Source organism: Pongo abelii, chromosome 2 (genome assembly GCF_028885655.2).
Source record: "Pongo abelii isolate AG06213 chromosome 2, NHGRI_mPonAbe1-v2.0_pri, whole genome shotgun sequence".
Lineage (NCBI taxonomy): Eukaryota > Metazoa > Chordata > Mammalia > Primates > Hominidae > Pongo > Pongo abelii.
In genome coordinates this window covers 95,662,653-95,674,756 of record NC_085928.1, presented here as the reverse complement: position 1 = coordinate 95,674,756, position 12,104 = coordinate 95,662,653, and positions in this window count along the sequence as shown.

Below are 12,104 nucleotides of genomic sequence, written 5' to 3'. Positions count from 1 at the left end.
TGAGTAATTTCCCCTTCCCAAGCCTTCATTTTCTCTTCTATTAAGTAGGATAATCCCTGTATTACAAGGTGGTCAAGAGAATAAAGTAAGAGAGTACATTGGAAGGGCCTGGCCCATAGTAGATGCTCAGTAAATGCTGCCTGTGATCATTGTTACTTCTTATTGGTGTAATATCACCTATGAATCAGAATTTCCTGGTGAAAGAGACCAGAATGCCTTCTCTTCTGTCTCAGAGGGCAACACTGACAGAGTGGGTATCAGTGTCAGGTCTAGATACACGGCTTGGCAGGAGGTCTTGAAAGTACAATAACTGGTAATTCATCCTTTCCCTGGATGTTGGGAAAGGATGTTGGTGCCAAAGGCTGCCATGGTGGCAGGGAGGAGGTGGGAAGCGCCAACAACCCTTTCATTGCCAATGAACTTGGACACTGCCTCTGCTGCCAGCCAAGCTGTATATATACTTGTATATATACTATGTATATTGTAACACAAAAGTGTTGCAGGGAACTGACAACTCTCTGGCCCGGTGGTGTGGGGGTAAAAGAATTTACCAAGACAGTTGTAGGTAAAGAAAGGCAGGTTTATTGGAGAAAGTGGAAAAATACATTGCAAGGAGGGCAGGCTGCATGAGAGAAGCCGACTGTAAAGAAACAAAGGCTGGCTGGAGATTTTATAGGACGGTGCAGATGCACCCCCTGAAGGGGGCTGTGTGCAGCACCACAATGCCAAGCTTGCAGTGAGCTCACCTGCAGATGTCTGGTGATAGCTGGGCGCAGGAAGATGGTGACTTATTTGTGCAGAAGGGCTGTGTCCTGGACCATGAAGAAAGGCAGACTTGTAGCTCATCTGCTTTCTCCTTTTGCTTTCCCCTGGTCCCAACAGCCTGACTCCCTTTCCCTAATTAGGACTCCACAGAAAGCTTATTTCTCTTATTTAGTTATAAAAATAATGCAGTCCCATCATGAAAACGAAAGTGTAAAGGAAACAAATCAGGCAAGTACAGTCTCCCTTGGGGCTGGCTGTTAGTGCCTTGGGCTATTTCCTTTCCCCGGTTGTGTTGTGTGGCTCTTCCCATGCATCCAGCTCGGTATCCTCCTCTCTTCACTTGTTGTTACAGCTGGGGCATCTCCTTGGGTCACTAAAAACTTGTAAATGTGATTTCTTAATGACTGCAGATGATCACATGTCACAAAGCAGCATCTTCACCTCCCCTCCTCAACTCCTGGGTGCTTAGTTTCTGGGTGTGCGTGTATTAAAAATACACTACAATGAATCTTTACAGGCATATCTTGTGAACTTTGTGCACCTCTGTTTCCTTCTTTCTAAAAATGGCCCCTAAATCTATAAAAATTTTAAAATGGGACCAATAATTCCAGTCTTCCCACTCCACAAGGTTTTATGAGGCTTAAAGGAAGAAACAGATTGCAAGGTGCTTTGAAAACCATGGAGAAAAGAGCCACCCAAATGCAAGGCCAGATTTTGAGCACTACCTGTTTAAGATAGGAGTGTGTGTGTGTGTGTGTGTGTGTGTTCCTCAACAGTTGGGAGATAGATGAGGGTGGAACTAGGAATAACAGCCACCACAGCATTCAACATTTATAGAGCACCTGCTGGGCACTCTATTAAACAAGATACATTCATGATCTGAATTCGTTCTAACCACCATATCGAGAGGGAGTACTATTATTACCTAGAACTTACAAATGGGAAAACTGAGGCCCAGAGCAGTTAAGCAATTTGCTCGTGGAGACCCAGCTTTCAAGTGGGAAGTTGAGGAGGGACACACACACACCCTTTCCCTGACAGCTGCAGGCATCAGTGATGAGGGCCCCAGAGCACTGCAATAGTGGATTCCCTGGGGCTTCAGAGCACCCAAGACCCCCAGCATTTCCTGAAATGATGTACTGTTCTTTACTGAGCACAGTCCAGTGTTCCTGGCAGGCAGACAAACTAATCTGAAGATTATTTCCCCAGAGCTGGGGTATGAGAATGCTTCGTTCAAAGGGAAAAGCCCAGAGGAGAAAAATCCACCCCCGGCACATCTGAGACAAAATAGCAGAGTGGAGTCACTGTATGTATATGTGTGTGTGTCTGAGGGTGTGTACCAAGTGTGGGTACCCCGAGACGTGTGTGTGTGCATGTGTATGCGTGTGAATGCACAGCAGTACACAGATGTGAGTGGCTATATAGGCTGTATTTGACCTTCTGGTTGCCCAAAGACAGAAGAGTTGGCTCACTGATGGGATAAATGACCATTGCATCGATTTTTCTAGTTCTAATCTTTGAGAAGAAACTAGACCAGGCAGTAATTTATTTACATTCCCTTCAGCATTTTTCACAGCAGCCACAAGCCTTGATAACAAAAGGAAGCCAGGTGCGCTCTGAAGCCAAGGGAGAAAGTCACAAAGCATGACTACGCCAAGTGCTTCAGCAAGAAACTACCAACAATTTAGTTTCCCTCACCTTGGTAATTGACCACATCCAATGTGGCCACGTGTGCCTCGTGGCCTGATTGGCTTTGTAATAAAATCAGTGCCTTGGTGTAAGAGACGAAGTTGAGGATAGCATACTAACTGAGTTACAAATTTCCCTTGCAACCATTAATAATTCATTCTTCCATTCATTTCTTTAATGCTACTGCCGTTCCTTTGAACAACAGCAATAACAAGCCGTGAAATAGAAGCCTTTCCATTGGTGCTGAGGACTGGAGTGGGCGGTGGGCACAGGAGCTCCTGCACTCAGAGGCCTTGCTCACTGGTCACCAGCCACTCTGTCCACAGTGTGTCTCCAACTATGGGTGGGCAGAGGTGTAGGGTGGCTGAGTCAGGTCCCAGTCTGATGGGTCTCACTGAGCTAAAATCAAGGTGTCACAGGGCTACGTTCCTCTCTGGGGGCTCCTGGGAAAGCTCATTTCTTTGCCTTTTCTAGTATCTAGAGGCCACCCACTCTCCTTGGCTCATGGCTCCTTCCCCATCTTCGAAGCCAGTGAGGTTGCATCTTTATGGTCCTTCTTCCACTGTACCATCTCCCTGATGCTCATTCTTTTGCCTCCCTCCCTCTTTCACCTTATTTTTATTTTTAGAGATGGGGTCTTGCTATGTTGCCCAGGTTGGTCTTGAACTCTTGAACTCAAGCAATCCTCCTGCCTCAGCCTCCTGAGTACCTAGGACTACTGGCGTGAACCTCATGCCTGGCTCTTCTTTCACTTTAAAGAAGCTTTGTGACTACATTGGGGCCCCCGATAATCCAGGACATTCTCCTATTTTTTTTTTTTAAATCATACTTTAAGTTCTGGGATACATGTGCAGAATGTATTTGTTACATAGGTATACATGTGCTGTGGTGGTTTGCTGCACTCATCAACCCATCATCCACATTAGGTATTTCTCCTAATGCTATCCCTCCCCTAGCCCCTCATCCCCCGACAGGCCCCGGTGTGTGTTGTTTCCCTCCCTGTGTCCATGTGTTCTCATTGTTCAACTCCCACTTATGAGTGAGAACATGCAGTGTTTGTTTTTCTGTTCCTGTGTTAGTTTGCTGAGAATGATCGTTTCCAGCTTCATCCATGTCCCTGTAAAGGACATGAACTCATCTCTTTTTATGGCTGCATAGTATATGTGCCACATTTTCTTTATGCAGTCTATCATTGATGGGTATTTGTGTTGGTTCCAAGTCTTTGCTATTGTGAATAGTGCTGCAATAAACATATGTGTACATGTGTCTTTATAGTAGAATAATTTATAATCCTTTGGGTATATACCCAGTAATGGGATGGCTGGGTCAAACGGTATTTCTGGTTCTAGATCCTTGAGGAATCGCCACACTGTCCTCCACAATAGTTGAACTAATTTACACTCCCACCAACAGTGTAAAAGCGTTCCTATTTCTCCACATCCTCTCCAGCATCTGTTGTTGCCTGACTTTTTAGTGATCGCCATTCTAACTGGCATGAGATGGTATCTCATTGTGCTTTTGATTTGCATTTCTCTAATGACCAGTGATGATGAGCTTTTATTCATATGTCTGTTGGCCACATAAATGTCTTCTTTTGAGAAGTGTCTGTTTATATCCTTTGCCCACTTTTTGATGGGGTTATTTTTTTCTTGTAAATTTGTTTAAGTTCCTTGTAGATTCTGGATATTAGCCCTTTGTCAGATGGATAGATTGTAAAAATTTTCTCCCATTCTGTAGGTTGCCTATTCACTCTGATGATGGTTTCTTTTGCTGTGCAGAAGCTCTTTAGTTTAATTAGATCCCATTTGTCAATTTTGCTTTTGTTGCAATTGCTTTTGGTGTGTTAGTCATGAAGTCTTTGCCTATGCCTATGTCCTGGAGGTTATCATCTAGGGTTTTTATGGTTTTAGGTCTTACGTTTAAGTCTTTAATCCATCTTGAGTTAATTTTTGTATAAGGTATAAGGAAGGGGTCCAGTTTCAGTTTTCTGCATATGGCTATCCAGTTTTCCCAACACCATTTATTAAATAGGGAATCCTTTCCCCATTGCTTGTTTTTGTAAGGTTTGTCAAAGGTCAGATGGTTGTAGACATGTGGCATTATTTCTGAGGCCTCTGTTCTGTTCCATTGGTCTATATATCTGTTTTGGTACCAGTACCATGCTGTTTTGGTTACTGTACCCTTGTAGTATAGTTTGAAGTTAGGTAGCGTGATGCCTCTAGCTTTGTTCTTTTTGCTTAGGATTATCTTAGCTATACAGGCTCTTTTTTGGTTCCATATGAAATTTAAAGTAGTTTTTTCTAATTCTGTGAAGAAAGTCAGTGGTAGCTTGACAGGGATAGTATTGAATCTATAAATTACTTTGGACAGTATGGCCATTTGCATGATATTGATTCTTTCTATCCATGAGCATGGAATGTTTTTCCATTTGCTTGTGTCCTCTATTATTTTCTTGAGTAGTGGTTTGTAGTTCTCCTTGAAGAGGTCCTTCACCTCCTCAGTTTCAGAACTTGCTATTACTCTATTCAGAGATTTGACTTCTTCCTGGTTTAGTGTTGGAAGGGTGTATGTGTCCAGGAATTTATTCATTTCTTCTAGATTTTCTAGTTTATTTGCATAGAGGTGTTTATAGTATTCTCTGATGGTAGTTTTTATTTCTGTGGGATCAGTGGTGATATCCCCTTTATCATTTTTTATTGTGTCTATCTGATCCTTCTCTCTTTTCTTCTTTATTAGTCTGGCTAGCAGTCTATCTATTTTGTGAATCTTTTTAAAAAAACCCAGCTCCAGGATTCATTGATTTTTTGAAGGGTTTTATGTGTCTCTATCCCCTTCAGTTCTGCTCTGATCTTAGTTATTTCTTATCTTCTGCTAGCTTTTGAATTTGTTTGCTCTTGCTTCTCTAGTTCTTTTAATTGTGATGTTAGGGTGTCGATTTTAGATCTTTCCCACTTTCTCCTTTGGGCATTTAGGCTATAAATTTCCCTCTAAACACTGCTTTAGCTGTGTCCCAGAGATTCTGGTATATTCTGTCTTTGTTCTCATTGGTTTCAAATAACTTATTCATTTCTGCCTTAATTTCGTTATTTACCCAGTAGTCATTCAGGAGCAGGTTGTTCAGTTTCCATGTAGTTGTGGGGTTTTTAGTGACTTTCTTAATCCTGAGTTCTAATTTGATTGCACTGTGGTCTGAGAGACTGTTTGTTATGATTTCTCTTCTTTTGCATTTGCTGAGGAGTGTTTTACTTCCAATTATGTGGTCAATTTTAGAATAAGTGCAATGCGGTGCCAAGAAGAATGTATATTCTGTTGATTTCGGATGGAAAGTTCTGTAGGTGTCTATTAGGTCTGCTTGGTCCAAAGCTGAGTTCAAGTCCTGAATATCCTTGTTAATTTTCTGTGTTATTGATCTGTCTAATATTGACAGTGGGGTGTTAAAGTCTCCCACTATTATTGTGTGGGAGTCTAAGTCTCTTTGTAGGTCTCTAAGAACCTGCTTTATGAATCTGGGTGCTCCTGTATTGGGTGTATATATATTTGGGCTGGTTAGCTCTTCTTATTGCGTTGATCCCTTTACCATTATGTAATGCCCTTCTTTGTCTTTTTTGATCTTTGTGGCTTAAAGTCTGTTTTATCAGAGACTAAGATTGCAACCCGTCATTTTTTTTCTTTCCATTTGCTTGTAAATCTTCCTCCACCCTTTAATTTTGAGCCTGTGTGTCTTTGCATGTGAGATGGGTCTCCTGAATACAGCACACTGATGGGTCTTGACTCTTTATCCAACTTGCCAGTCTGTGTCTTTTAATTGGGGCATTTAGCCCTTATTATTTAAGGTTAATATTGTTATGTGTGAATTTGATCCTGTCATTATGATGGTAGCTGGTTATTTCATCTGTTGGTTTATGCAGATCCTTCATAGTGTTGATGGTCTTTACAATTTGGTATGTCTTTGCAGTGGCTGGTAACAGTTTTTTTTTTTTTTCTCCATATTTAGTGCTTCCTTCAGGAGCTCTTGTAAGACAGGCCTGGTGGTGACAAAATCTCTCAGCATTTGCTTGTCTGTAAAGGATTTTATTTCTCCTTTGCTTATGAAGCTTAGTTTGGCTGGATATGAAATTCTGGGTTAAAAATTCTTTTCTTTAAAAATGTCGAATATTGGCCCCCACTCTCTTCTGGCTTTCAGAGTTTCTGCAGAGAGATACACTGTTAGTCTGATGGGCTTCCCTTTGTGGGTAACCCGACCTTTCTCTCTGGCTGCCCTTATAATTTTTTCTTTCATTTCAACCTTGGTGAATCTGATGATTATGTGTTTTGGGGTTGCTCTTCTCGAGGAGTATCTTTGTGGTGTTCTCTGTATTTCCTGAATTTGAATGTTGACCTGTCTTGCTAGGTTGGGGAAGTTCTCCTGGATAATATCCTGAAGAGTGTTTTCCAACTTGGTTCCATTCTCCCTGTCACTTTCAGGTACATCAGTCAATCAGGTTTGTTCTTTTCACATAGTCCCATATTTTTTGAAGGCTTTATTCGTTCCTTTTCATTCTTTTTTCTTTAATCTTGTCTTCACATTTTATTTCATTAAGATGATTTTCAATCTCTGATATCCTTTTTTCTGCTTGATTGATTCAGCTATTGATACTTGCGTATGTTTCACGAAGTTCTCATGCTGTGTTTTTCAGCTCCATCAGGTCATTATGTTCTTCTCTAAACTGGTTATTCTAGTTAGCCATTCCTCTAACTTTTTTCAAGATTCTTAGCTTCCTTGCATTGGGTTAGAACATGCTCTTTTAGCTCGGAGTAGTTTGTTATTACCCACCTTCTCAAGCCTACTTCTGTCAATTTGTCAAACTCCTTCTCCCTCCAGTTTTGTTTCTTTGCTGGAGAGGAGTTGTGATCCTTTGGAGGAGAAGAGACATTCTGGTTTTTGGAATTTTCAGCCTTTTGTGCTGGTTTTTCTTCATCTTCATGGATTTATCTACCTTTGGTCTTCAGTGTTCGTGACCTTTGGATGGGGTTTTTGTGTGGACGTCCTTTTTGTTGATGTTGATGCTATTCCTTTCTGTTTGTTAGTTTTCCTTTTAACAGTCAGGCCCTTCTGCTACATGTCTGCAGAAGTTTGCTGGAGGTCCACTCCAGACCCTGTTTGCCTGGGTATCACCAGTGGAGGCTGCAGAACAGCAAAGATTGCTGCCTGTTCCTTCCTCTGGAAGCTGCGTCTCAGAGGGGCACCTGCCAAATGCCAGCTGGAGCCCTCCTGTATGAGGTGTCTGTTGACCCCTGCTGGGAGGTTTCTCCCAGTCAGGAGGCACAGGAGTCAGGGACCCACTTGAGGAGGCAGTCTGTCCCTTAGCAGAGCTCGAGCATTGTGCTGGGAGATCCGCTGCTCTCTTCAGAGCTGGCAGGCAGGAACGTTTAAGTCTGCTGAAGCTGTGCCCACAGCCACCCCTTCCCTCAGGTGCTCTGTCCCAGGGAGATGGGAGTTTTATCTATAAGCCCCTGACTGGGGCTGCTGCCTTTCTTTCAGAGATGCCATGCCTGGAGAGGAGGAATCTAGACAGGAAGTCTGGCTACAGCAGCTTTGCTGAGCTGTGGTGGGCTCCGTCCAGTTTGAACTTCCCCTTTGTTTACACTGTGGGGGGAAAACTGCCTACTCAAGTCTCAATAATGGCAGATGCCCCTCCCCCCATCAAGCTCGAGCATCCCAGGTCAATTTCAGACTGCTGTGCTGGCAGCGAGAATTTCAAACCAGTGGATCTTAGCTTGCTGGCCTCCATGGGGGTAGGATCCACTGAGCTAGACCACTTGGCTCCCTGGCTTCAGCCCCCTTTCCAGGGGAGTGAATGGTTATGTCTCGCTGGCATTCTGGGCACCACTGGGGTATGGATAAAAAAACTGCATCTAGCTCAGTGTCTGCCCAAATGGCCGCCCAGTTTTTTGCTTGCAACCCAGGGCCCTGGTGGCATAGGCATCCAAGGGAATCTCCTGGTCTGCAAGTTTTGAAGACCAGGGGAAAAGCGTAGTATCTGGGCCGGAGTGCACTGTTCCTCACGGCATGGTCCCTCACGGCTTCCCCTTGGCTAGGGGAGGGAGTTCCCTGACCCCTTGTGCTTCCCAGGTGAGGTGACACCCTACCCTGCTTCAGCTCACCCTCTGTGGGCTGCACCCACTGTGTAACCAGTCCTAATGAGATAAGCCAGGTATCTCAGTTTGAAATGCAGAAATCACCTGCCTTCTGTGTTGATCTCACTGGGAGCTGCAGACTGGAGCTGTTCCTACTCAGCCGTCTTGCCCAGGTTCCCCCCATTCTCCCAATTTTAAGGGGAGCTGATCAGCAACCTTAATTTTACTTGCAATCTTAATTCTCCTTTGCCATGTAACCTATTCACAATATTTGAAGTGGGAAAATCACTTCAAATGTTTTAAGAATTATGAAAATAATACTTGTTCATGGTAAAATATTCAGAACAGTGCAGAGCTATATGAAATATCTATTTAAATGCTCTTTACTCACTCTTGAAGATGAACCAGTGTTCATAATTTCTAAGTATTTTTCTTTAATTTTCTATGCATTCACAAGCATATATATGTCCTTCTCTCTGGTTCTTTGTCTTTCCCTTTCTGTTTTTCTCTGTTTCTCTCTCCCTTTTTCTTTGCTAGCCAAGCAGCCATCCATCAGCTGGCATGAATTTTACTCTCTGCCGTGGGTATAAGAAAATCATATTTCTTTATTTTTCTAAATCAGGTTAAATTTCACTCCAACCCTCCACTTGTCAGGGTGGTGAGAACTTCAGTATCTACCATAATTTAACTTCAGTGCCAACCATAAATTCTGGAGTTTCTCTCATCCTTCTTAAGGCTGCCAAAAAAATGGGGGTGTGGGGGCTTAGTGATGTTGTGGAAACAGGATTGGACGTCTCCTTTTCTTTCCACATAGTCACGCATTTTAAAATAGTATCCCGGGAATGGTTCTGATGAAAACAATGTAAATAAACAAACCCACATAGAGACGAAAGACTGCAAGAGATGCAGCAAACTGTCAAATGGCCGTTTCCTGGAGGAGGGGTCATGGCAATTTTGACTTTCTCCTTGATACTACTCTCTCTGTTCTACAGGTAACAGATGTCACTTTGGAATCATCATAATAAAGTTCAGGATAAGTACTCTATGTGGCTTCTCCACCTGCCTTTCCTTTCGGCTGAGTGTTTGCCCAGCTTCCCAGAGGCAAACCCTCCTCGGGCATGGGCACAGGTTTAACAACGCCGGGAAATCCTCAGGATGTGAACCAGAGGCAGCTCCTACTGTGTCATCACTACCTTCCTAGGTTTAAGGAAGTGTCTGGGTGGGGCAGGGATTTAGAGATCCTGGAAGGAAGCCTTTATGGACACCTCATAGCTTTTTTTATTGGGGTTCACAGCTGTTGTCCTTTTATTCAAACAGGGAGTACTCACCCTCCTTGGCTTCTAGGCAGCTGGGCTGGCTGGAATTTGCCCTCTCGCCCTGGCTTCTCCAGTGACTTAGGGGAGGCAGAGGCCCAACCAAGGTAGGTGACCTGGAATTTCCCTCCTAGGAGCCAGGCTCTGAGTGGGTGGGCCAGCCAGGCATGTGGGCTGGTGGGTCTTCTCCCAGGGGCAGCCTGAGGGTGGAAGCAGCTCAGAGAACACTGACATTGAGCACATCTGGGGACCAAAAGGACCCCTGGGAATTTCCTTTTGCAGGTTGTGCACAGGCACCTTTGGAGCGGGGCAGGGAAGGCTGCTGCTCTGCTATAACCAAGCCTTATGGCATTCCTCTGCCCAGCTGTTCATCGACAAATGCTTAATGAATACCTTCTCTGGGCCAGAAAGCAGGCTGGGCTCTGTGGATATGATGAAAAGCAAGAGTAGACCCACTTCCTGGTACAATCTGGGGTGGACACCATCTGAGGGATGCTGCCATTTGTTTCCTTTTGCCTGTCTTGCTTTTTCTTTTTTGGCTGTGTCTCCCATGCCTAGAATATAGTAGGAGCTCAATAAAAATGTGTGAAAAGAATGAAAAATGTGTTTCCTGCTAGTTGGAGTAATCAGTCCATCCCTAAAGAAATCTGAAAATCCAATGAAATGAAAGGATTTTATTTCTGATTCTCATAGATCATCATCATCATCATTATCATCGCATCTTCATTGTCATCTCCATCATCATCATAGCTATGGGTGAGGCTCTTTTTTCCTTCGTGCTTCCCTGTCATGCTCACATTTCATCATCACTAAGATGCCTGGGAGGAAGCCAGCCTCACCCATCACTTTAGCATGCACGTGGTCTGGTCGCCTGTGTTCAAATCCCAGCTCCTACACTAAGCAGCAGTGTGAGCTTGCTTGGGTAAGTCATTTTGTTTTTCTGAGCCCCGATGTCCTCCGTAAAATGAGGCTGTTAAGAGAGATGCCCCATCGGGTTGTTGTGAGGATGAAATGAGAAGATGCAGATCCAGTGTGCAGCAGGGAGCCTGGCTCAGCAGGGACTGCTTCCGCCTTTTTAGCTGCTGTCTTTCCCTGTGCTCTCCTTGACTTCGCTGCCCTCCTCCTTTGCAAGAGGTCCTGACACTGCGGGAGGGCTTGCTGCCTCAGGGGTGGGGCCCACATCTCCAGGGCTGTGGAGGGTGCTGAAACCAGGACTCAGACAGGGAGCAGCAAAGGGAACACCATAACTGATGCTGTTCTCCAAATGCCTCCTTCCTCATCCAAATCCAAGGAGGCCTAGCGTGGGGCTGGCTGGTGACCAGACCAGGGACAGGGTGATGTCGAGGACCAGTGTCTTACCACATCCTCCCAATGTCATTGAGAGCAAAACCCAGGTCAGAAATCACCCCATTCAGACCCTTTCAGTGTGAGCAAGAAACCATGCCCCTCCACTCCTGCAGGACTTTGTGGATACCCTGAGGCTTGCTCTTAACTCAATGATTGTCCTCTATCTGTCTCCACCAGTGCTGGGCTGATAAATGTTTGTCAATTAACTCTCCAGAAAAAAAAATGTATACTTGTCTGTATATACATAAATGGGTTATGTTTTACTGGTATTGAGGTTGTGTAGCAAACACACATCTTAAAATTTAAATAATAATAAGATATATAATACCCACTGTAAATTCCACACAGCCAATTGGCGTACAGCATACTTTCACTCATTTTTGCCAGCTTCTTGAATTAGCCAACCTGTAGTTGCAATTTAACCATGATTTGACAAAAGTAGACTGTGAATATATGGTTGCTTAGTTTCCCATTTAGCGAAGAGGTCTCTCAGGTCATCAAATGAATGAGTGTAGTTTTGTCATGAACATTGGTTGATGTTTTCATTTATATTAATGAATAAGATGAATGTGAAACAATGAAGACACAGTCAAAACTCCACTCAATCACAGTGACATGAATGACTTCTTTGCTGAATCAGATAACAGTTTTTGAATACTGGAAGAACATTTCCTTTTTTTTCCATTCACAACGTAATGGCCACAGACAGGACATACCTTAATGTTTAATCTGCATTATTAACATTTTCTCCATCCCTTTCTTAAGCCTAGGGTTTAGAAAATCAACAAAACAAAAAATCAAGCTCCAATTTATAGTGTTGGTCAATTTCCATCATGTAAATGCACACGCTATGACTAATTTCAAGCTACCATT